The following is a 25378-nucleotide window of genomic DNA, read 5'->3' on the forward strand; positions in this document are numbered from 1 at the left end:
GTAGGGACAAGCATTTTGAATCTTTAAGGGTCCAGGGAACACAAACTCCAAAGTCTCTTAAGGCCAATGTTATATGATTTCTAGCTTTCCAAGGGCACAGACGTTGACACCCATTTACAGAGCTATGAAAATAAGTTTAAAAATGTAACACTGTCAAGTGAGGCTGGAATCTTACCATTTACCATTAATATAAACTTTTATATTTCAGCAAGAAGCTGGCAGAACCTTATAGTGGCAGGGGATGAAGATCAGGGAGTCTTGAGCTAAATTTACAGCTCACGGAAATGTAGATGTGGGAATGGGGGCTGTGGCAAGCTTCTTGTGGCCAAGAAACAGGAAGGCTGAGGCAGCCCCAGCAACTGAGAAGAAAGTAGAAACTATTAATGTTAGTGTGGAAACTGTACAGTACTAATTGTATTAACTTTTAAGAACATTATCACAACAATCATTGCATCTTCAGTGCATTGGCATAACCACTTCAGTTGGTTAAAATACTTGTAAGATGGGATATGCAATTGTTGTATCCAATCAGATACCCCAGTGAATCTGAATTTCCTGGTGCTCTTCGTCTCATTTTTCTCCTTTCATTGTTTTTCTCCTTTTATCACTTTCTTTTTTTAGCTCTATGATTGGGAAATAAAATGACAACTTAAAGCTTCCTATGCCACATGAAGCCATTTCTTTCCCAAAGTGAGGGAACTGCAGCATGCCAGTATGCCCAGAATGTCAATCACCACGCAATTGTGTAAAAAAGTTTGCTTCACCTGGCTGAAAGGAAAAAAATGCTTTTCAGGAGTCTGAATAAAGTGCAATTTGGTTAAATAATGGCTCATAATCTAACTTTTGAATCTACAAAAAGTACCTCTGTGCAAAATAGTTTAAAGTGTGGTTTACATTAGCTTTAGGCTAGGTCTAAATTTGATCCAGATTTAAATTCCGGATACAGCCAGTTATTTGCAGAAAAATTAGAGGAAATACATAGTACTATAACCATTCTTTATTGTATGTACAAAAGTAAAGTTTTCAATCGGTGTTGTTGCGAGTTCTGTTATGTATAACCTGCAGAGGGTACCACTTACCTGAGAGCCTCTCCTGGCAAATGACTATGATTATTTTGTGTAACGAAAACATTGTGTGTGTGACATTTATGCTCTTTAGTTTTTTTAATGATTGTGAGGGAGACTAGTAGATTCAATTATATGGTAAAAACATGCTTTAATTACAATTTACTCTCCCTGTCTTGCTGCAACATTGTAAAGCTGCCATTATTTTCACCCACAGACCAGAATCTGAGTGCTTAAAGGTGTTGAAACTTGTCTTTGTTTGTTGCTTTGATGCAAATTGTAACTCCACATGACCTGAGCCAAAACAAAGGATTCTATTCATCCATGGAATGTAAAATAATGCAAGACATTAGTAACAATTAACTGAGTAATTTTGATACATTTCTGGTCAACCTTCACTTGCTGGCATGCTACAGTTCCCTCTGTTTGAGGAAGAAATGGCTTCATGTGGCAAGGGAAGCTTTAAGCTGTCATTTTATTTCCCAATCATAGGCCTGAATTTCATACTCCCCCGCTGGCTGGTTTTTAGGTGGGGGATGGGCAGCAGCGTGGAATTAAAGGAATGGGATTCCCTCCGGGTTCCCGCCTACCCCAACCTCACGGCGATTTTATGCTGGGGCGGGCAAGAACTCGGATGGGACGTCTGCCCTTGCCCCTGTTGAGGCCCTTAAGTGGCCAATTATAGCCCCCAAAGCTTACCTTGCCGTCCGGTCCGGGGACTTAGGTTCAGGCATGTTGAAGCACTTGTTCTTCTGTCCACTGTAGCTCCAGTTGCTGCGGAGATGGTGGTGGTATAGTGGTCACTGGACTAGTATTCTAGAGACTCAGGGTAATGCTCTGGGGACCTGGGTTTGAATCTCACTATGGCAGATGACGAATTTTGAATTCAATAAAAATCTGGAATTAAAAGTCTGATGATAACCAAGAAACCATTGCCGATTGTTGTAAAAACCCATTTGGTTCATGAATGTCCTTTAGGGAAGGAAATCTGCCGTCCTTACCTGGTCTGGCCTACATGTGAGTCCAGACCCACAGCAATGTGGTTGACTCTTAAGTGCCCTCTGAACAAAGGCAATTAGGGATGGGCAATAAATGCTGGTCGAGCCAGCGATGCCCGCATCTCATGAATGAATTAAAAAAAGGGACTAAATATTGGCTGGCAGGTCTTTAAGTCGGGACTTCCTCCTGAGTGAGGGTCAGACGTCCTGTCTGCAGCCAATTGACGCTCGTTTGAGCGTGAAATGGCTGCGGGGCAGTCAGAGTCGGCGGGGATGTGTTCCTCCCGACTCTTCGGCTGGTGGGAAGGGAAACCCTGCCATTTGAAGTATTTAGGCCTTAAGAGTTGAAAAAAGAAAAAGGCCGGGATTTTCCGGTCCTGTCGCGGGTGGGACCCGCCGCAGGCGAGGCGGCGCCCCAGCCAGAAGCTCATTGACTTGTGGCGGGACCGAAAGATCCCGGCGGCAGGCAGGTGTGGAAAATCCTGTCCAAAGCGATGGAAGGTGAAAAATGATAAATGACGAAAGGAGAAAAATGGGATTAAGGGCACTGGGAGCATCAGACTCACTGGGGTAGCTGATAGAATGTGCAATTGTTGTATTCTATCTTCAAATATTTTAACCAACTGAAGTAGTTATGTCAAAGCTCTGAAGATGCTATGATAGTTGTGGGGTGAAAACTGACAATGTTCCTAAAAGTTAATATGGTCAGTATTGTACAGCCTCCACACTAACATTAATGGCTTCTGATTTCTTCTCAGTTGACCAAATGCTGCTAGGACTACAATAGTGTGCGTGTTGTTTGGAGAGGGCATGTTGTCAGTGAACTTTAGTATGGTAGGGTTGCTGAGCAAAGGTAAAGAAGGTGACAGGCAGTTGGTGCAGTTCTCTGGATATGCCCATTTTCAAAAATGAAAGCAGTGGAAACTGAAGTTTGGCGCTGAACATTTTCCTGGGGATGGGGTCCCCGCCTCTCAATGTAAAAGTTGGGAATGAGCCTGCCCCCATTTGGCTGACTTGCTCCACAGTCATTGGGCTGTTAATTGGCTTGAGGCGAAACTTCGCCCCCATCTGGTAGGAAGTCCCGCCTCGAAAGAGCTGTTGGCCAATCCAATGAACAGCGGCTCTCTTGTCCCAGTAGTGCCCCAGGACCAATGGGTCTAAATTGAGTCTTCTGAAGAAAAGATGCCATGTCCATTATTGTTGGGTTATCTCTGGAGTCATTCGCTTTCTGCTGGAGGCAATGGTCTTTGCTTCAAAACTTTTATTTACAGAGCTAACTATTTACAAGTTTATAGAATATTAGGACATAGCTACAGCTCCTCTTCTATGTACTTCTCACTCTTCTTCTCTGTGAGTGATATCACTATGACATAGCTCCTTACGCATATGCTCAGTAGCTATGATTAGAGTTAACCCTTTCTCCACATTTCCCCCAAGTCTTTATTCCCATTATTATATACGCATCTTCTTACACCCCCGCCCCCAACCCCCCCTCAAAGTATCTGCTTTTAAAAGGATAGTCTCCTTGGTGGTTTCAACAGTTCTTCCTGAATGAGTGCAGAGTTCCTATTGAGGTCACTGAGGACCTGCCCGCTCTGAACTTATTCCCTGAGGGTTGTCATTCCTTGTTTCTTTAGTTTGCGGTTCTGTAGGTGTGACGTTCTTCTGAGGATCAGGGTATGCGGCCCATCCATAATGGTTTCCTGCTCATTGAAATCAAGGCACTCCTGTTCCTTCAGACGAGGTCTGTCTGTGTCTGGACCATGTACCATCTCAGTTGTTGTAACTTCTCTACCATACCTTCTTGTTGCTGGTCTCTGATCCACACTATCTCCCACCTTTCGAGCGTGGGCAGGTTGTGAGCCTTGTGTCGTTTGTTGAAAGTGCGAGCTTGACATGCTCTGTAACTTTTTTTCTGGCCCGACCATGGCGTTCTACTGTAACATTTGGTATCAATGTGTGGGGAAGGAAAGGAATTTGTGTTCTTCGCCTGTGGCCCATCAAAAGCTCACATGGGGCGAAACCATTCTGCAGCGGGGTAGTGATAGCTGAGCAGGGCTAGCTCAAAGTCTTCATTTTTGCTTAGCAGATCTTTTATAGTACACACTCCTCTCTTAGTCTCTTCATTGGACCAAGGGTACTTTAATGAATTTGTGATGGACAAATCCACATGATGCTGCAAAGGATTGGAAACACTTGTTGACAAATTATGGCCCATTGTCAGAGATGACAATGTCTGGAATGCTGTGTGTGGGAAAACATCCTCAGGGAGGTAATAATGGCTTCAGAGGTGAGGCTATGTAGCTTGTGCATCTCTATCCTTCGGAATAATAGTCTACTATTATGAGAAATATTTTCCCTTAGAATCTGAATAGGTCCATACCATGGCGTTCCCAAGGCCTGGATAGGAAGGAGGAGAACAGAAGTGGCTCTTTCTGCACCTGTCTGTGAATGGCGCAGTTGGAGACCATGTCTTTGAGACAGTGTGAGATACCTGGCCACCTTACAGACTGTTGTGCCCTGGCCTGACATTTGGTAATACCAAGATGTCCTTGGTGAACCTTCTGGAGGACTGTCAAGCAGAGAGCTGTGGTACCACCAATTGCTCATCATAGATCAAGAGGTCATCTATGATGCTTGTTCAAGGTAGTGCCATAGGACAGGGTCACTCGGAATGTACTGTGGCCATCCGTCAAGGCAGTACATGTAAATCTGCATCTGTTCTTCATCTTACTTTTGAGCCTCTCAAGATTCTCGCAACTCCCACTTTGTTGCTGGCAAGTAATGAGTAGTAAGGTTGTGAAGTCTTTGACTTCCTCAATGGAAGTTTTATCTCCCAGTTCTGGGTAGTTGGTGGGTATTCATGAGAGTGTGTCAGCCGTAGTCTGGCATTTACCCTGCATGTGTTCCTTACTAGCATGAACCTCAATCTGAATCTCTGGATTCGGGGTGGCATCTTTGCGATTTCTTTCATGTTCAACAAGGTAGCCAGCAGCCTGTGATCAGTTTCAGTCTTAAACTGCAGGCCCAAGATGTAATCAGGAAATTCTTCACATGTCCAAGTCACTGTGAGGGGTCCTTTCTCTATGACAGCATGGTGCTGTTCAGTCTCGGTTAAGGACCTTGATGCATAATAGACAGGCCTTATTGTCCCATCAGTCTAGACCTGGAATAGCACTGCCCCTAGTCCTGTTGCTGATGCATCCACCATTACAATAGTTGGAAGTTTGGGATCATAGTGAGCTAGGATCTCTGAAGGTGTTAACATTGTTTTTAGTTGTCCAAATGATTACTGCTGATGCTCTGTCCAGCACCACGCCTCATCTTGTCGCAAAAGTTGTCTTACAGATTCATTTACTTGAGCTAAGTAAGGTAGGAACTTTCCCAGTTGGTTCATCATACCCATAACCCTTTGCAGTTTGGTGATATTCCTGCACCGTGGGAATTCTTTTATGGCTTTTGCCTTCTAAGGGTCTGTGGCGGTTCCTGTTGCCGGTATAATATGGCTGAGGAATTTTATTGTGGGTTTGGAAAAGTCACACTTCCCGTTGAGTATCAAACCTGTATCTTGCAGCATTCTTAAGACTTCTCTCACCCTTTTGTAATGTTCTTCCTTTGTTGAACCATGGATTAAAATGTTATCCATGTGGCATGTGATGCCTTCCACGTCCTCCAGTATGTTGGACATCGTCCTTTGAAAATTTCCAGCACAGACATGATGCCAAAAGGCAGATGATTTAAACAATGATGTCCAAAGGGTGTTATGAAGGTGGTTAAGAGTTTTGACTCCTGATCCAGTGGTAACTGCAGGAATCCGCTGTTGAGTTGGTAAAGACTGTAGCCTTTGTGAGTTTGCCAGGTTCTCACCTACAAATGCCATTGGATGCATTTCTCGTTCCACTGCCTTGTTCAGTTGCATCAGGTCAATGCCGATTCAGATGGAGCCATTTGGTTTTGGAACCGGTAACGTACCAGTTGATTTAGTGACTGGTGAAATGACCCCTTGTTGAAGCATCACCTTGATCTCACTCTTGACCCGTTTCAGAAGTGGGTGGGCGAGCTTCCTGGGTGTAAATAGGCAAATAGGTTTTGCATGTCTCTGGAGAGTGATGTGTACACAGTTTCAATTTTTCCAAGCCTCTGAAGAGCTTTAGAAATTCTCCTCTAAATTCGTTGTCTTCATGTTCGTACTTCATGGACTTTAAGGATTAGGTTCGGACCTATGTAGGCTTTCCTGCTCAACAAAGTGCATTCCTGATTCTGAATAATATCATATTGTCTCGGAGATTATCCTATCTTTGTCCTTTAAGGTTGCTTCAAGTTGACCTTTAACATTTAGCTTGATTCTACCTGGAGCTTGGAGTTTGAAGAAGGTTAATTGATGAAGAGTCAATTTTTGCAGCCATTGATCTCTGAGATAAACCTGGGACTCCAGGTCTGGTGTTCAATTTGAATTCTGTATGATATCCATTGACTACAATGTTTGTGCTCTAGTATTGACTCTTATTTTCTTTCTCCCAGGAAGATGGTTTCCTGGTTGTCTGGTTTCTGTATCTCATGGTATAGAGATCACTTTAGCAGATTTCTCCTTCTGTTTTGTAAACACAGGCTATCTTGAACGACATACTGTTTTAAAATTGACCAATCTTGCCTCACCCATGACACTGTATATGGGGGCATTGCCCTTGCCATCGCGTCAGGGACATTGGAAAATGGTGGTTGACGCCTTTTCAGCACTTCTCTAGTTGCTACTGTGATGTACATTCATTTTACAGCTCACAAGTCGAACAACTTCTTTAAGGTGTTCCTGTGGAATTTCCCTCACAGCTCTTACAATATTATTGTATTATCTGTAAATAGCTAGAAGCTACTTAGCTAGGAACTAATGTGTTATGTGTAGGTGTTCGGGGTCACATTTCACAGCTGCTCTTGAGACTCATGTAAAGTACAACAGAACTAGTTCAATCTGGTCTTTCTTCTGACCAGTCAATAGGCAAAAATTAAACATAAAGAGTTTCTGATCTTTCCAAGCTTAAAGTGTGCTTATTAATAACACCTTGGAACCAAACACAACAAGAACACATATCACTGGTATTTGTTATTTTTACTTGCAAAACCTGAAGCACTGCGGTACCAGGTGAAACGTCTTCTCCAGTTTGCCATTGCTTAGCCTATCAGAGGGCCCTCTACGTTTTGGAATGTTTCTGAAGAGGTGGGGTAGAAGTCATTGCTCACCCTGGGTCGAGGTTGTCATTTCCTGCACTACTTGCCTTGCTAGTCTCTGCGCTGTCCTTGTGTTTTCCTTTTCTAGTGTGCTTGCTGGGTTGGCCTCGAAGTCCTTCACCCATTGCTCTCCACTGCTGCTGTGCTCTCTTTGGGCAGTTTCCCACCATTTCTTATTATTCCCCTGTGGGCGCAGTCATTGCTGCCACCATCTGTTATTTTTGAGTTACCTCAGGAAACATGGGTTTTCTTAAATAGAAAAGAACTTGCTGGAGGCAATGGCCTGTCCTTGAAAATGCTTTTCTTCACATGGCTAACATATACAAGGTTACAGAAAATCAGGAGATAGCTACAGTGCCTCTCTTAGGTGCTTCTCACTCCTTTCTCTCAGTGAGAGACAGCATTATGACGTAGCTTCTCACGGACATGCTCAGTAGCTATTATTAGAGTTAACCCTTTCCTCTACAACGTGGAGCCTGAATGAAGGTAAATCCAGGGTTACGCCAGGATTAGGCTGACAGGCCCTGACTAGGAGTTAGGGGACCACGGTGGACAGGATTGTGGTGGGGGGGGGGGGATGTGGTGGGGGGGAGGGGTGGGAAATACCTTTGGGGGGGGTCTCTGATAAACACAGGTTGCCCAAAAAGGAGGTGCCCCACCTTGCCCGGCCACCAGTTCACCAGGTTTCTCCTGGTGGTCTGGATAATTGGCAGTGACCTCAAAGGTAAGCAGGCTGCTTGACTCCTCACCTGCCTCTGGTAAAATCACAACAGGTGGTGGGCTGGACAGGTTGGTGTGGGCATGGCATCACTACATGGCGCCCAATGTTACAGCCCCCTAACCGACATATTTTCCCCAGGAGCTGTAAAATTCTGGCCTGATTTTAACTGGGGGCCAATTTTCGGTGATTGAATTTTTATATACTCTGTATAGGAGAGAAAGAAACCCAGGGTATTTTAAAATGTAGGAAATTATTCGAATTCCATTTGATGACCAGGTAGGAAATGACACTAATGTATTATGTGTGATCCACAGGTCATCCATGCTGCAAGTAATTCCACAATGTTATTTGCTGGGCGGCACTGCAAGGATCTCTCTAGTTAGGACTGGAGGATGAGATTACAGCAGTGAAGGCTCCAAAATTTCTTGCTTGGGTCTGGAGGGGCACTCCTGGTCCCAGAAGGAAAAGCCTGGTTGAGTTAAAATTGGGACTATAAAAGCATTAATTTCTAAGAGATTTTTGTTGCTTTCTTTTGATTTTGCCAAGGTACCTATAAAAATAAGTGAAGAGGACAATCAATTAGAGTGTTTACCTCCGCCACACTGTTATTACAATTACACAATTCTTCTTTGGGGCTTTTCCCTGCCTGGTTGATGCTTTGTTACTACAAAGTTGAAAAAAGAAATCTGTTTTTAATAGGAGCTTCCATCTCACTGAGGAGGCTTCAGGCTAATTCACATCTAACAACCTGCTCTGAAAACTCTGTTCATATTTTTACAGCTATGACAAATTCCACCACAGCAGCTTAGGCAATCCATAATATTCTAAAACAATCAACAACAGTCTAAATAAAACAACTCACAGCATTCTTTAATAAAAAAGTTACTTTGCCAACATTAAAATTTCCAGGATCTGGATTTGCAATTTCAACCAAAGCTCATCAGTTCTGAAGAAGAGTCATACAGACTCGAAACATTAACTCTGTCTTTCTCTCCACAGATGCTGTCAGACCTGCTGAGTCTTTCCAGTAATTTTTGTTTTTGTCTCATCAGTTCTTCCTTGGGCCATACCCTATCTGGGTATCAAGTTTTGTTGAAATATGCCCATTAGTTTTTGAGATATATTGTTTACTAACTAACAGGGGTACAAATATTATTTCCGCCCACCATCAGTTGCATCTTTAAAGAAACTTAGAGATCTCGGTGAAAGAAAAGGGCCCCATAGCGCATGACACAGAATAGGGTGCAAAAGACATGAGAGAGGATGGCATAAATAAGGTGATGCCAAGCTTGAGTTTAGAAATTCCATAGATTGTAAGGGTAAAGAAAGGGCACTTTAGAGAGTTACACAATTAGGAGCTCCTCGGAAAGAGTACATTAGAGTAATTGGAGTGAAGTTTGTTAAACCCAAAAGTAAGTTTTTGCTAGAGAAATGATTACGGAGAGCTGATTTACATTTGTGCTACCTTCCGTGCTATGCCATATTATGGTGCTGGAATTTCAGTTTTTGAAAGCGTACATTGTTAAGTATGCTGGCAGGCTGCTAGTTCCAAATGGTTTCATGCACTGAAAACAGATGATTAGAGAGATGATGATAACAGTAACCACTGTCATCATCTTGTTATCATCCCCTTGGCATGTCAAACCGTGGAGAGGATCTTACTCAGGTTTTTAGGAAAGGCTGCACTTTCTGTGCTGTTAACTTCTGTAGTTCAAAGATTTTTTACTGGAGTGACTGCTTAAACATCCTGTTAATTTACTTATCTGGAATATGGAGCTTAGATAGATGATCAGATGATTTCAAGCAGTCATTATACTTTTCTCTTACACATGAATTTGTTATAAAATTTGGTTTGTATAAATATGAGACAATAAAAAGTCTCAGAATGTAATGCCCGTAGCAATTTCCACTCTGTGCCGTAAAAGAAATACTACTTAATATATGTCTTAGAGCTTTATGATCCAACAACTTGTATGCCAATATTTCATTATTAATGTTTTTAAAATTTTGCCAAATGTTATTAGTTCCATGACTGTAAACCTGCAGAGACTAAAACCACAGCTTAGTAGAATAAATCTTTCTGGGCCACGTTATGAATTCCTGAGCTCAGTGTGCCATGGAGGGAAATAAATGGTGGAAACCTGCCATATTTCCGAAGGAATGGGGGATGAAATCACATGGAAACTCAGCCCATTCTACTTTTTGTACAACTCTTGAGAAATACACTGTCCTTTCCTGGACACTGGATGTAAATCGAACTTGGTTTGGTTATCAATTGCCAAAATCTTGTTGGAAAAATAATGGTTTGTTAATCACATGTGCCTTTATTAATATGCAAATTGGCCAGCAAATTCAGGGAATTAAGAGATATGCTGTAAGGTACGAATCTGCGGAACGTTGTGGTTTATTTACAATGCTCTGCTGCTTGCTTTCCACAACTGGCACCCCGACCTTAGCCTCCTCATTAGTTTTAAGAATTGCTGGATTTGCATATTGTACCCACCACTGAAGATTAGAGGTGGTGATTACAATTGTGAGTACCCATTTAACAATGTGATAAGTGTGAATGTAATGCCTATCAATCTCACTGGCCCAGAAAGGGACCAATTTAAGCACTTAAATCTCATTCCTACATGTGGTAAATTTTTCTTAGAGATTTTTAAAGTATGGTTTTTTTCCTTACTTTTCCTTTCTCTCTCCTTTTTCTTTTTCTCTTAATCCAATCTTTCTTCCCCTCTCTTTATTTCTCTTCCTGTACTTGATTGGATGTTGAATTCACCCTCCTCCTCTTTCATTCATCTATTTCTTTCTCAATTCTTAAATTTAATTGATTAAGATGATACATTTGTGGGTCCATCATTCACTAAGGTTCCCGATGGTCTATTGCCTTCACTATGCCATTGTCAATTCTCAGTGCCAGCAAGTTACAAGCAAATTTTTAAAAGCTGAATGCTGATAAAAGTTCTAGCTAATGGTGTGCGCCATGAAATGCGGTGTGCCAGCAAGATTTGACCCATTCGCCATGAAATTTAATAATACCCAAATACAGGCATAGGAATCATGATACACGATTATCCTTCTGATGCAGGCAGCTTTGTGCTTCCTGCTCAATTCAATGATTGTAGAGTGCAGGTAGTGTTGAGTGGCTGCATTCCTGAAAAGGAGCATAAAATCATAAGAGGCTAGCATGTGATCAAGCAAGGCAGTATTACTTAAAGCCAGCCTGTACTGCTTGAAAGCAAAGTACGTTTAGTCTGAAACAGGTGCTGAAAGTCATGTAAAAGTGAGTTTTTCATGGGGGAAAGAGACAAGAGTTTTAAAAAATGTGTTCTTTCGTGGGGTGTGGGCATTGCTAGCTAGGCCAGCAATTTTTAGTGCTATCCATAATTGCCCTTGAGAAGGTAGTGGTGAGCCGCTTTTTTTGAAATGCTGCAGTCCATGTGGTGTAGGTACACCCGCATTGCTGTTTGGGAGGGAACTCCAGGATTTTGACCCAGCGACAGTGAAGGAACAGCAACATATCTCCAAGTCAGGATGGTGTGTGTCTTGGAGGGAAATTTCAGATGATGGTGTTCCCATGCATCTGCTGCTTTTGTCCTTCTTGGTTGTAGAGGTTGCGGGTTTGGAAGATGCTGTTAAAGGAGCGTTGATGAGTTGCTTCAGCACATCTTATAGATGGTACACAATGCTGCCACTGTGCATCAGTGGTGAAGTGAGTGACTGCTTAAGGTGGTGGATGGGGTGCCAGTCAAGTGGGCTGTTTTGTCCTGGATGGTGTTGAGCTTCTTCTGTTTTGTTGGAGCTGCACTCATCCAGGTAAGTGGAGAGTATTCCATCACACTCCTGACCTGTGCCTTGTAGATGGTGGACAGGCCTTGGGGGAGTCAGGAAGTGAGTTACTTGCAACAGAATTCTGAGCCTCTGACCTGCCCTTGTTGCCACCTTATGCATATGGCTGGTCCAGTTCAGTTTTTGGTCAGTGGTAACCTCCAGGATGTTGATGATGGGGGATTCAGCAGTAGTAATGCCACTGATGATTAGATTCTCTCTTGCACAAAATCATTGCTCACCACTTGTGTGGCGCAAATGTTACTTGCCACTTGTCAGCCCAAGCCTGAATGTTGTCCAGGTCGTGCTGCATATGGATATGGATTGCTTCAGTATCTGAGGAGTCGTGAATGGTGCTGAACTTTGTGCAATCATCAGCGAACATCCCCACTTCTGACCTTATGAAGATGGTTGGGCCTAGGGTGCTACCCTAAGGAACTCCTGCAGTGATGTCCTGGGACTGAGATGATTGACCTCCAACAACCACAACCATCTTCCTTTGTGCTAGGTATGACTCCAGTAATAGAGAACTTTCCCCTGATTCAGTTTTTAGAGCTTCTTGATCCACACTCTGTCAAATGCTACCTTGATGTCAAGGGCAGTCACTCTCACTTCACTTCTTGAGTTCAGTCCAATGCTGTAATGAGGTCAGGAGCTCGGTGACCCTAGTGGAACCCAAACTGTGTATCAATGAGCAGGTTATTGTGGAGTACATGCCACTTGATCGCACTGTCGACCGTACCTTCCATTACTTTGCGGATGATAGAGATTCAACTGATGGGGTGGTAATTGACCAGGTTGGATTTGTCCTGTTTTTTGTGGACAGGACTTACCTGGGAAATTTTCCACATTGTTTGGTAGATGCCAGTGTTGTAGCTATATTGGAACAGCTTGGCTAAGGGTGCAGCTAGTTCTGGAGCACAAGCCCTCGGTACTATTACCAGAATGTTGTCAGGGCCCATAGCTTTTGCAGAATGGAATAATGTGGCCGATTGTGGGCTCCAAGATTTTTTGATGCTGCACCAGAGACCTTGGCTGAGAAGGTGCGGAGGAGCAGAGATATCATCAATCCACAAGGGGCTTGGAAATTCTACAGACAAACCATCAGAAGACAGTGGGACCAGATAGCTGTTTAATGCCAGCTATTCCCCGATGTCCATTCCCGAGTACCAGGCCATTGTGCCGCAAAGAATTCAATGATCTCGAACAAGACGGGACTCGGTTAACCTGCAGGTAAAAGGAGGTGAGTAGGGTTGGATCTAAAAAGGCAAGTGCATTTACAGTACAGCTTGTGGGCCAGGTTCAACAAGCTTACTTGCCTCCCTTCCAACGATTGGCTGACATCCCATGTTGATGACCAAACCTGATGTGTCAACCTCATGATCTATAACTCCTGTGTTTTCCTCTCGAACCTGACCACTTTCCTAACCTCGATGATGCCCCCCCGGACCATGCCTACCATCTCTCTCCCTGACAAGAAACCACCTCCTCCCCACCCTGATCTCAATTCCCCCAAACCATGATTTCTCTCCCCCTAACCAGAAGCTGTCCTTCAACCAGGATCATTCATCTGACCAGAAGTCTCCTACCACTATTACCGCCTCACTGTGATCTTTCATTCTCTCCCCTCTGCTCCTCAGCTTCGGACTTGTGCTGCAGGCTTTCTCACCTGACGGACGGGTAGCCTGTCAATCTGGTGAAAATTTAAAAATGTGACTGCTCCTAATAGGGCAGCTGAGAAACTTGCAGTTCTGGGTTTCCCACTCCTTCCTCAAAGACATTGGGACCTTTGATTCGCACTTAACACACAGCCCTTTATTTCTCAGAGAAAGCTGTTATCTGCAATTCACAGAAAGCATTTTCTGTGCATTTTCAGCCACTATGAAAACAGATTCTGCTTACATAAGGATATCCTGAATAAATATTTTGCTGGCTGAACAACTTTCTACTGGAATATTACAAAACCAACTTTTTCTAAGTGGATCCTGGCAGCATGAAGTAATTCCTAAAGTAATAAGTTTCGATGTAAAAGTCAAATATATGCTATACAGCATCGCAAAGGTGTTTAAATGTCATTAACTATGGGTCATAATGAAATGAGTATAACAAATAAGTTTGAACCAATTGAAAGAAAACTGTTTCAATATGAACATTAGCCTGGAGTTAAGCATGATGTTTCAGTGTTAGAAAAAATTTAACAAAAAGATTCATGTTCCTAGTTTTTTATTACACGCCATGGGTGGAATTTTCCGTGCCTGCTGGCGTCGGGCGAGTTCAGTGGCGTGAGTGGACAATATGGCGAGAAGGCCAAAAATCTGTTTCACGACATCGTGAAACCAGTTTGCGACCGTCTGCTCGGCTCATCGATGGCGGGCCGCTTTTCCCACTGTCAGACCTCAGGAACCTCATTGTAATACATCTACATTTCATTATAAGGCCAGCAGCTGGAATCACCCCCCCCCATCCCACCCCCCGCCCACGCTGGATCATCTGTCCATGTTGGCACAGGAAAAGACGCTGGCGTAGAACATGCCTTGACAAGTGTGACATGCAGAAGTTGGGACTTACCGCCAGGGCCTTGCTCACATTGCGGACACCCGAGGAGCAGAAGATGCTGGAGCCCGACAGAAACGGGACCCTGAAGGAACGTCTGTGGCATGCTGAGTGGATTCTCACAGACATGGCTTTGCTGCGAAGCGGCTCACGGAAGTTGGAAAGTCACTGTTGAGGGTCTGCTCACAATGGATGATGTTCGACGGGGTGGAGTGGAAGGTCCAGCTGCGTTTGGGAGAGGAAGATGTACCGGTAGGGGGTGTGTGGGAGAGGATCGACTGAGCAAGGAAAAGGTGTCAAGCTGGGGGGCTGACGTAGGGAGGGGGAGAACAAAGGTTTCGGCGGGGGGGATATGAGGCTGGGAGGGAGGAATAAAGGTATCAGGGGGGTGAGATTGGGAGGGGAAATGAAGGCAGCAGGGGGGTGAGATAGGGGGAAACAAAGGTCGGGGGTGAGGTTGGGGGGGGGTCAGTGGTGTCGGGGGTTGAGGTGGAGAGGGACTATGGGGAGGAGGGGGTAATTGGGGAGAAGGTGGCAACTGGGGAGGTAGGCATAAGGGAAGGTGTTCGGAGGGGGCAAGGAGTCCAGAAAGGGGAAGGAGTCCAGGGGGAGGAAGGAGTGTGGAAAGGGGAAGGAGTCTGGGGGAGGAAGGAGTAAGTGTGGAGGAAGAAGTAAGGCTGGAGGAAGGAGTAAGGGTGGAGGAAGTAGTCTGGAATGGGGGGATGTTCAGATGGACGTGAAAGTGAGGGCTCTGATGAGTCCATGACTGCCTCCTGGGAGCTAACTGAGGGTGGGCATGGTAGGAGGGAATGGTGAGAATGACCAAGGGCAGAGTGAGGTGGGAGGGTGAGGGTGCAATGATCTCGGTAGAAGGGATGGCGAGGGTGGTTGGTGGTGACCCAGAGGCAGACACAGCCCCTGGGGGTGGGAAGGAGGAGGTTGGGGAGGTCAAAGTGGATGGGTGAGAGTTTCCAACAGCTCTCCGTGGTGTTCCCCTGCCTTCTGCTGACTCTCTAGGATGAGTTGAAAGGCAGAATCCAGAGGCTCGTCATCTGACTTAACCTCACAGATGCCTCTCCCCAACAGTCCTCCAAGCACCAGGGAGCTCAGCTGAACCTGCCTCCTCCTGCTACAGACACATGTCCGTGCGGTGACCACCAGATTATGAACCCGAGCCTGCTCTAGATCTATGTCCTACCGAGGTGTATGTTTCTGCGCTGGTGGAGGGTGTGGGTAAGCACTGTGACTTGTCTTCCAGGCTACTTATTTCTAGCTCTTCAATGAAGGAGGAATCCCCTTGGCTGGAGGTGAGAACATGGATGGAATTGAGGGATTGGTTGGCTGAGGATGTCGGTCACTTGGCAGGGCTCCCTGTGAACCAAAGTAAAGATAATTAGTGCATGGCAGCAGAGTCAAAGCAGGAGAGGGAGCACTCACATTTGCATTGAGAGAGGGCTGATGTGGTGCAGGATCCTTATGAGGGTGTTCGCCTCCAACCTCACCGTCACCGCAGGCACAGTCCGCATCATCGCCAGTCGGTGTGATGGCACACTCCTCAAAGTGACTGAGGGGCCTAATGTGGGCCACTCCACCCCTGGCCTGGGACCTCTCCCTGCTGTTGTGAGCCAGCTTCTCTTGCATGAAAACAGATGGAAAGAGTGTGAGCAGGACACATGGCACTGCGTGGAATATTTGTGAGCAGAGGCATAGACGGGACGAGGACGCGAGTTCCAGAGGATATGAGCCTGATGGAGATGTGAGGGTGTGTTTGAGAGTTAGTGGTGTTGTCCCTTGAGGTGTGAGATCTCTGTGGATGTGTAATGGGTTTGAGTGTGAGAGTTGAGAGTGATGAGAATAGTGAGTTACCCTGGCGGAATGGATGAGACCATTCATCCTGTTGCAGCACTCAGTGGCTGTCCTCTTTTGCAGGGCATTGGCGCTGCCACCGCTGCCACCGCCTCCCATGCTGGATAGGTTATGTTGCTGCCCATCTTGCAGACAGAGTGGGGGTACAGGACATCACGGCGGGCATCCAAAAGGTGCTCGAGGGAAGCGTCATTAAACTGGGGGCTGCAGTCTCTTTGACCTTTGGGGCCATATCCTCTGTGCAGCGGTTGTGGGCTGGAAGCGCTGAGAGGTATGCACGTGGCTGCACTTTAAGTATGGCACCTGGCTTGATGAAGCGGCGAGGTGATGGCGTGGCAGGGAAATGAGAGCCCGCCCACCATTGAAACAGCCTGTTTCCCAGGAATGCTTGATTAATGAGGCGGGACTGGGATGATACAGCATGAGAACATGCCATTGCGGTTGGCGGGGAAAACGTTCTTGTTCCCGCCTGCTACTGCACTTATAATGCAATATACTGCAAATCTGGAACAATTCTGCCCCATGACTCTGCATTAACAATCATCTTTTGCCATCAGCTTCATGTCAGCAGGCCTCTACAAACACTTGATGTTCTTTTATGAGTTAAAGACAATATGAAATGACACAAGTATTCAGAGAGGGAGAAGGATTCATGGACTTCCTCTTTAACTGAGGCATTTCAGTTATCAGCTTGAAGAAATGAATGAAGTGACTATCAGCAACCTGATCAACTATATGTTGGGAATGTCCACCATAATCACATCTACATAACAATAGTGTTTGGGGGAAGGGCGGTTATCAGGGCACTTAAGAACTTCAAGTGTATGCTAGCATTTGGTTCTATCTTATGCTGAAATCTATCAAGAGCCTTGGAATAGAGTTTTACGTAACATCCTAGAACTGCCTAGGCGGTGGCTAAATGATGAGTTCTACAGGAGTTTTTTGAGGATGTAAATACTAGAGTAGATAACGGGGAATCAGTAGAGCATATCTAGATTTCCAAAAGGCATTTAATAAAAGGTGCCACACAAAAGGTTAATAGAGAAGATCAAGGCGCATGGAGCTCAGGCTGATATATTAGCATGGATAGAGGATTGGTTAGGGGCCAGGAAACAGAGAGTAGGGTTAAACAGGGTACTTTCAAGTTAACAGGCTATGACCAATGGAGTGCCTCAAGGATCAGTCTTGGGGCCTCAGCTATTTACAATCTATAATAATGATTTGGATAAAGAGACAGAGTAATGCGATTTAGTTTGCTGATTATACAAAACTAGGTGGCAGCTGCCAGGAGAACACAAAGAGACTGCAAAGAGATACAGAAAGGTTAAGTGAGTGGGCAACAAGGTAACAGATGGAGGATAATGTGGGGAAGTGTGAGACTATTCACGTTAGTCGTAAGCATAGAAAAGCAGAATATGATTTAAGAGGTGTGAAACTTGTAAATGTTGATGTTCAGAGAGACTTGGGAGTGCTCATACAAAGAACACAGAAAGTTAGCATGCAGGTGCAGCAAGCAATTAGGATCGCAAATGGCATGTTAGCCTTATTTGCAAGGAGATTGGAGTACAAGAGTAAAGAAGTCTTGTTACAATTGTATGGGGCTTTGGTGAGACCACAGCTGGAATCTAGAATAAAGGGGGGGGGCACAGTTTCAGGATAAGGGGTTGATCATTTAGCACTGAGATGAGGAGAAATGTCTTCACTACAAAAGGTTGTGTATCTTTGGAATTCTCTACCCCAGGAGGTTGTGGATGTGCCATCATTGATTATATTTAAGGCCAAGATAGACAGAATTTGATCTTGCATGCAATTGAGCAGGCAGGAAAGTGGAGTTGAAGCCCCAGATCAGCCACGATCATATTGAATGGCAGAGCAGTCTTGGCAGACCGTATGGTGTTCTCCTGCTCCTATTCCTTATGTTCTTAAAAGGAAATCCCACAAAAATTGGGATTGAGTAAATGATAACTGTTCTAACTTTTCTTAGCCCTTGAATTTCAGAACTATTTAAAATTATCTTCATCAAACACAGATCAGAAACTTGCAGTGCACTGTGCATTTGAGGAGAGGGTTGGTGGAGCAATGAAGGAGACAGGAATCAAGGGAGCAAAGTGGGAAGAGGTTAGGGTGGGTGGAGGCTCTTGTGGAGAATAAGCATCCTATAGATCAATTGAGCCGAATGCCTTGTTTCTGCTGCAGATTCTGTATAATGTGCATTAGTGATATGAAAGTGAGCATTCACAATGTGATTCTGAAATCTGGATTTCCCAGTGAGATGCATTGCAGGGAGACCACCTTTGGAAAAATTACATGCTCATTTTCTGCTCTTTGTTGGCATAATCCATGGGATCTATGACCATAGTCCATGGGCTCTATGATCATAATCCATGGGCTCTATGACCATATTCCATGGGCTCTATGACCATAATCCATGGGCTCTATGACCATAGTCCATGGGCTCTCTGACCATAGTCCATGGGCTCTATGACCATAGTCCATGGGCTCTATGACCATGATTCTTCTCGGGGTCAGTCCCTCCTTGGAGTTCTATGGAATCACTTTTTAGATCTATGAGCAGAGAGTACACTGCATCATCTTGGCTCAGCTGGCAGGACTTTCAGCATCAGAATATTGTGGCTTCAAGTCCCACTGCAGCGTTTGATTGCACAACCTAGCCTGGCATTGCAGTGCAGTGCTGAGAGAATAGTGCATTGCCAGAGGTACTATTATTCGGATGAGACAGCAAATTGACTTTCCTGGTGCTTCAGGTGGGTGCTAAAGATTGGGTGGTGAGGGGGAGGGCAGGGGGCAATTTTACCAGACCCTTGGCGATGGGTTTGAGGGCAGGGGTTGAGGGAAATGAACTAAATGACATTTCCTCCTGCATTTCTTGGAGTTGGCTTCTGTGCTTTGATGGCAGCCTTAGCCAGCAGTGGTGGAATCTAATTGAGGCTGTTAATGAAACTATTAGATGGCATTTTCCAAGGACGATGGAATTATACTGGCAGCGCACAGGATACCTACAGTGCTTGAGCTTGACAACTCACAGGAAGGGAGTGCGCAACTGGAAGTCGGAGAGTTAAGATAAAGAAAACATGCAATCTGCATGTTAAAGGTGCAAATCAGCAAGCCTAAGGTAATTCACAGGCAGAGGGTTGCCATTGCATGATTATCACTTGGAGACTGATGTCATAGATAATGCTGGTGGTAAATAAGTGCCTACTGTTTTCTCCTTCATTCCACCCTCGTTTGACCCTTTCCCCTCCACAGCACTCTCACCACAGACACAGTGAAGGCAGCCAGCTACCTTGAAGTGGCACATGCTGAATTGCCCTCCTGCCTCCTCAACCCACCCCCTGTCCCTAATTGGACAGTGATTCCAGAGGTGCCCTCATAAATTGGATATCTCGTAGAAGATTGTACAGGCAATCCCACCACTGTGGCAATCAGGTTCGCGACCTGAAAATGGTTCTGTCATCCAGTAAAAGCCTGTGGTGGAAAAATTCAGCCCCCTAACTCTGAAATTCACTGCGCCAGGGAGATGCATTTACTTTCAGTTTGGCACAGACACAGCATCACAATACAAACAGATTTAAGGTGAAAACGTCAAACTTTAATGCAGCCACCAAAATGACAGTACATAGCAAAGAGCTAAGATTGCTGCACCCACAAAGGAACACAGGGTTTCCAGCCGCCAGAGGGAGATACCTATAGTGGTGTTGGAGATTCTATCAGTCTTCTGCCCTAATTCTGGCTGAACCCAGAGGAAAACACCATACATGACCATTCATAGCCATTTACACTTTTTCCCTGCCAGGAGACTGACAGAACTTGTAATTTTCATGATCCCTGTGGCATCTTTTGAAGGATAGCAGAGAGTCCTGCTCAACCCATCATATCTGATACTGCAGAGGTCACTAAACAATTATGGTTATCCAGTTCAACAGAGGCAATGTTCCTAGGGTCATGAATAAGACTGAATTCATGTGGCTTTATACACTCCAGGTGACAGGCATCATCATTCCAGTTACAGAAAGGGTTTCTGCTCCACCATTGTGCATCTAATCTGTGGTTCTCAGCAGCAATTCCTTGACACCTTCCAAGCCTGATGGCTGCTGTTCGGGTTCATTTATACTGCAGCAGTCGAGCATTCGTGAAATGTTTTAGAAGGAAACTGTAGTGATTGAAGTTATAACCTTTCCTAATGCCTTTAGGGGGTCATGTGATTGTTCTGATGAATGAGCCGTAAGCACAGGTAATCCTGGGGGCCGAGCTTTCTAGTCGTGAGCCTGGTTCAAGCGTGTAGCTTCTAAAAGAGCTCTGTAATAAAGTTATCTGTTTCAAATAGCGACCTGTCCAGTACATCAAGTTCATTACATTTGGTAATGAGGGTAAAATAGCTCTGACACTGCACCTCGCCTTGTGAATGTGAGTACATCAGTTCTTAAGAAGAAAAGAAAAGCATACTCACCAGTCATGCCATTCTTGGGCAGAATCAACCCTTATGATGCGTCGATGGAAGACTGGAGCCAATACGTAGAGCGCCTAGGTTTTTATTTCATGGCAAATGAAATAAACGCGGAGGAGAAACAGAAAGCAATTCTGTTATCTATCTGTGGTAGCAAGACATATATAACTTCATCCACAGTCTGATGGCCCCAAACGTGCCCAATTCTAAATCTTTTAACTAATTGGTAGACCTTGTGAAGATGCATTTTCAGCTGAAGTCATCGGTAATTATGCAGAGATTTAAGTTTAATTCCAGAGTTAGGGCCCCGGGAGAGTCCATCACAATTTATACAGCAAAGTTGAAGCAGTTGACTGAGCACTGAGACTTTGGAGATGCACTCAATGACATGTTGTGGGACTAGTTAGTTTGTGGCATTCATGACGATGCCATTCAGCACCATTTACTTGCAGAAGTTAACATCGATTTGAAGCACACAATGGAAATAGCGCTAGCCATGGAAAGTGCTGCGGGGGACTCGCAGGCTTTACAGAGAATGCAACATGGTGCCGTTCTTCAGTTGGGGAGGGAACCTACCGCCGGGTGTAGTGCAAAAACCACAGACAGCAGCAAAGCTGGAGACAGCCTCTCCTGCTTGAAAAATGAAAAGGCCTAGTGGAAGCATTTCAGCAACGACTCCAAAGTTAATCTGTACAGATGAGGGGGTAACCATGTAACGGAAACCCGCAGATTCAAAGAGGCAGAATGCCACTACTGTCACAAAAAAGGGCACGTAATAAAGCAATGCAGGACGAAATTGAGATGGCCAATCAGATAGCAGATCAGGATGACTGAAGTGAATAATATAACAGAACCAGAAGCTGCCAATACTGATATCTATTCCCTATACCATGTCAAAGCAGTAAAAACTGAACCAATAACTGTCACCCTTCGAGTGAATGGGAAGCCTCTAGACATGGAGGTAGACAGGGGAGCCTCGACCACAGTGATGGGAGAACACACATTTAAATAACTAAGTGAAGGTACCCAGCCACTGAATCTGGAGCAAACCACAGCTCAACTGAAGACATACACTGGAGAGTCCATACAGGTAAAGGGCATCGCCACAGTATCTGTATTCTACAGGCAACATACAGCAACAGTAATCATGGTGACAGGTGAAGGACCTAGTCTTCTGGGCTGTGACTGGTTACAAAAAATTAAGCTCAACTGGTCAGAAATATTTCAAGTGAGAACAGGAGGAGTTCCTGAGCTGTTAAGGAAATACAACAGTGTATTTCATGATGAATCGGGAAAGATAAAAGGCTTACGAGCAAAAATGCATGTAGATTTGAAGGCAACACCCTGGTTCTTTAAGGCCAGACCTGTGCCTTATGCCCTAAAGGAGAAGGTGGATGCAGAATTGTGTCGCTTTGAGAAGCTAAGCAGAATCCAGCTAGTTCAATTTTTGGAATGGGCAGCGCCCATAGTCCCTGTGATGAAACTTGATCAAACTATTCGCATTTGTGGGGACTGCAAATTGACTGTGAACAAGGCAGCCAAACCAGATAAATATCCTATCCCAAGAATAGAAGATTTGTACACAAAGCTATCTGGAGGCAAATCCTACACCAAACTGGATGTGATCCATGCATATCACCGCTAGAGCTGGGCAGCACGTCTAGAGGGTAAGTAATCATCAACATGCACAAGGGCCTGTACCAATATACACGCCTACCCTTTGGAGTATGTGCAATCTGCCTTGTTCACAGTCAATTTGCAGTCCCCACAAATGCGAATAGTCTATTGCAAGAATTTCCCCGAGTAGTATACCTAGATGATGTCCTGATCACAGGGTCAACACAACCGAACGTTTGGCCAACCTAGAAGAGGTTTTGAGAAGATTTTTGGAAGCTGGTGTATGATTGAAGAAAGAGAAATGTAGTGATTGAAGGTATAACCTTTCCTACTGCCTTTAGGGGTCACGTGATTGTTCTGATGAATGAGCCCTAAGTGCGGGTAATCACGGGGCAGAGCTTTCTAGTTGTGGACCTGGTTCAATCATATAGCTTCTAAAAGAGCTATGTAATAAAGAAACCTGTCCAGTACATTGCATATTACAGAAACACAAATCGTAGGAAGGCTGCTTTGAGCCAAATGATACCCTTTGCTCTTACGACTAGTAATAACACTACGCAATACCACCAGTGAAGCTAAGCAGAGATAGAACTGTCATACAAGAACAATTAATCAGCAAGCAAACAGGAAGATTCAGATCTCTGGCTAGGGCTTGGGGGCATTCCTGTAAGCTCTGATGCTGCTGTCAAGAGTTGTGTGTCACGCAACTTTTCGATTCAATGCATGTGGATATGCTGGCAGAAGCAGGGGGAAGACAGATCATGGAGGATAAAGATCACCCACAGGAAGAGGAGGCAGCAGGAGCCTTCATTTACAACAGCAAGATTGTTGCGATTGAAACATTCTTGTCACTGTCAGTGAGACCTGAACCCTTCTTTGTTGATAGTGTCCACTTCCCTATACTTCTTCAATACAACCTTACCTGGAAATCAAAAAAAACCTAACATATTAACGTGATCAAAAAAACACAAGAATGTCAATCATTCCAAAGATGCTCATCCAGCGTCATTTAAAAGCAGTGCCACAAAGAAACAAGGGTGGGAGCAATGGTCTAACTCCTGCAGAGCATTTGCTATACACTGCCAGGTCCCACTTCCACTAGGTGTCAGCTGTGGCTCAGTTCATAGCACCCTTGCCTTTGAATCAGAGGGTTGTGGGTTCATGTCCCACTCCTGGAAAACCAAGAACTGTGATTGTACTCGAAAGAAGTTGCAATCTGTGACTGTTGGTAACTCGAAAGAGTTTCCACTTGTGACACCACAGGATTATTGAATGAAGGAGTGTCACACATGTAAAGAGACTGCAATGAATGATCCTAGAGTTTACCTTTGTTGCAGTTATGGGCTTGTTAAACTTTTTCATGCACTGGAAGCTAATTCTGGCGTTCAAGGAGCAATCTATCATTGGCTTGTCTTGTTACAGAGGATCTTTCCTTTTCTGTACCTCCATTAGGAGAACATCATGGTCTGGCTCATTTCTTTGACCTGTATGCTTTTCTTGCTGCCAAGATTTCCTGCTTCCTTCACTGCTATTGTAGTCACTTTTGAAGCAGCAGCCGGTTATATTTACTGATGCTGCACCTGGTTTTTGGTTGTCCAGTTTCATCTCCTCTCTCCTCCACCCGCAATGGCTTGTGAACTTTCCATCCTCCTATCCCCTTCCACCTTCCATTTTCTGTCTCCTGCCATTCCTCCAGCTCCAGCTTTGCCTTCCCCTGTGCAGCCAGCCGGACCCAGCCAATTACTGGATTGCTCAGTTCAGCCCTAAATCCCACCTCTGGCCTTTCAACGTAATACTCCATCCCTATTCTGTTTTAAAACACAAGTTGGGTGAAAAATACTTATCTAATAGGACAAAGCTGTTAGAAGACTAATATGCTCTAATTTCAGCTGCAGCCCAGCTCCAGGGGCTTGGATAATGAAGAAAGATCATTGGGAATAATCAGTAGCTCAGGCAGCACCTGTTAAAGACTGAAATAGAGTTAATGGGCTGGATATTATGGTTGGGATTGGGACACTGATATCGGGATCAAATGGGAGTCCCAACCCAGCACCATGTCGGAAATAGTTACCCAACAGTTTTTTGGTGAGCTGGCCATTTTGTGGCTAGAGGGTGTGCGCACTTTCCAATTAAGGGATGGCAAGCGGCCTCCCAAGACAGGAAGGCCAATAGGAGGCCCTCCAGCGATGACACATGAGCATCCTCAGCCTCCAAGATGGGAGCTGCTGATGCCTGCAGAGGGAAAATAAGCTGCCTTTGAAGACCAGGTTCAAAATTTGATTTACAAATGGCTACAGCTGCCAGGTTGTGTGGTGGAGTGGTAACTCCTCCATTGGAAGGTCAGCAGCTGTGGCTGACTGTCATGAGTGTGGGGGCTCCCCTAGCTAGGATGAAGCGTGCTCCCCCCGTGCCCCCCAACCACTTCTTCAGCTACCCCTTAATAGGTCCCTCAGTTGGTTACCTGCCACTTGCAGGCGTATAGCCTTTCAATCTCTGATCTGGCCTTCTTGAAAATGGTGCCAGCAAACTGGCACGTTGGCTGGCCCGGGCAAAATTCCAGGTCTGTCAGCCTCCAGTCCTGCCTCCACTGGCTTTCGAAAATCCTGCCCAATGTTGCAGGTCATTGACATTTTAACAGAACTTGCAGAAGTTGAGAGATGGAGAGGGTTTAAAGCAAGTACAGAGAAATGGAAAGGGTGAAGGCAGCAAAGAACAAAAGGGAAGGTAAGCGATGGGGGAAGGCAGGAGAGATTAAATGACAGAAGGAATAATGATAGAAGGTGAAAGGTGGCAGTAAAGGGAAAAGTAAATAAGCAATAGATGGGCCTAGGATTCCTGTAATTGCCTGGAATTCAGAAGGCCCTCTCTCTCTCTCTCTCTCTCTCTCCAGAAGATGTCTCATAAGTTGTTTGGCAACAACTTTGAAAATCACAACCATAAATTTTAAAGTCCTTTTGCGTTTGCCATTTCAAGCAGAAATTAACAGTGCATGAAGGAGCTCATTCAGAAATACAGCGGTAGTGTCCATGAAACTTATTTAGTG

At 44.8% G+C, this 25378-nt stretch overlaps 1 protein-coding gene across 3 annotated transcripts in view; it reads left to right on the forward strand.

The window, feature by feature from the left end:
• LOC144679543 (coiled-coil domain-containing protein 102A-like) overlaps positions 1 to 25378 on the forward strand; it is a 632296-nt gene that overhangs the window by 72023 nt on the left and 534895 nt on the right. The window lies entirely within an intron of this gene.

The sequence above is a fragment of the Cetorhinus maximus genome, chromosome 4 (assembly GCF_964194155.1).
Source record: "Cetorhinus maximus chromosome 4, sCetMax3.hap1.1, whole genome shotgun sequence".
Lineage (NCBI taxonomy): Eukaryota > Metazoa > Chordata > Chondrichthyes > Lamniformes > Cetorhinidae > Cetorhinus > Cetorhinus maximus.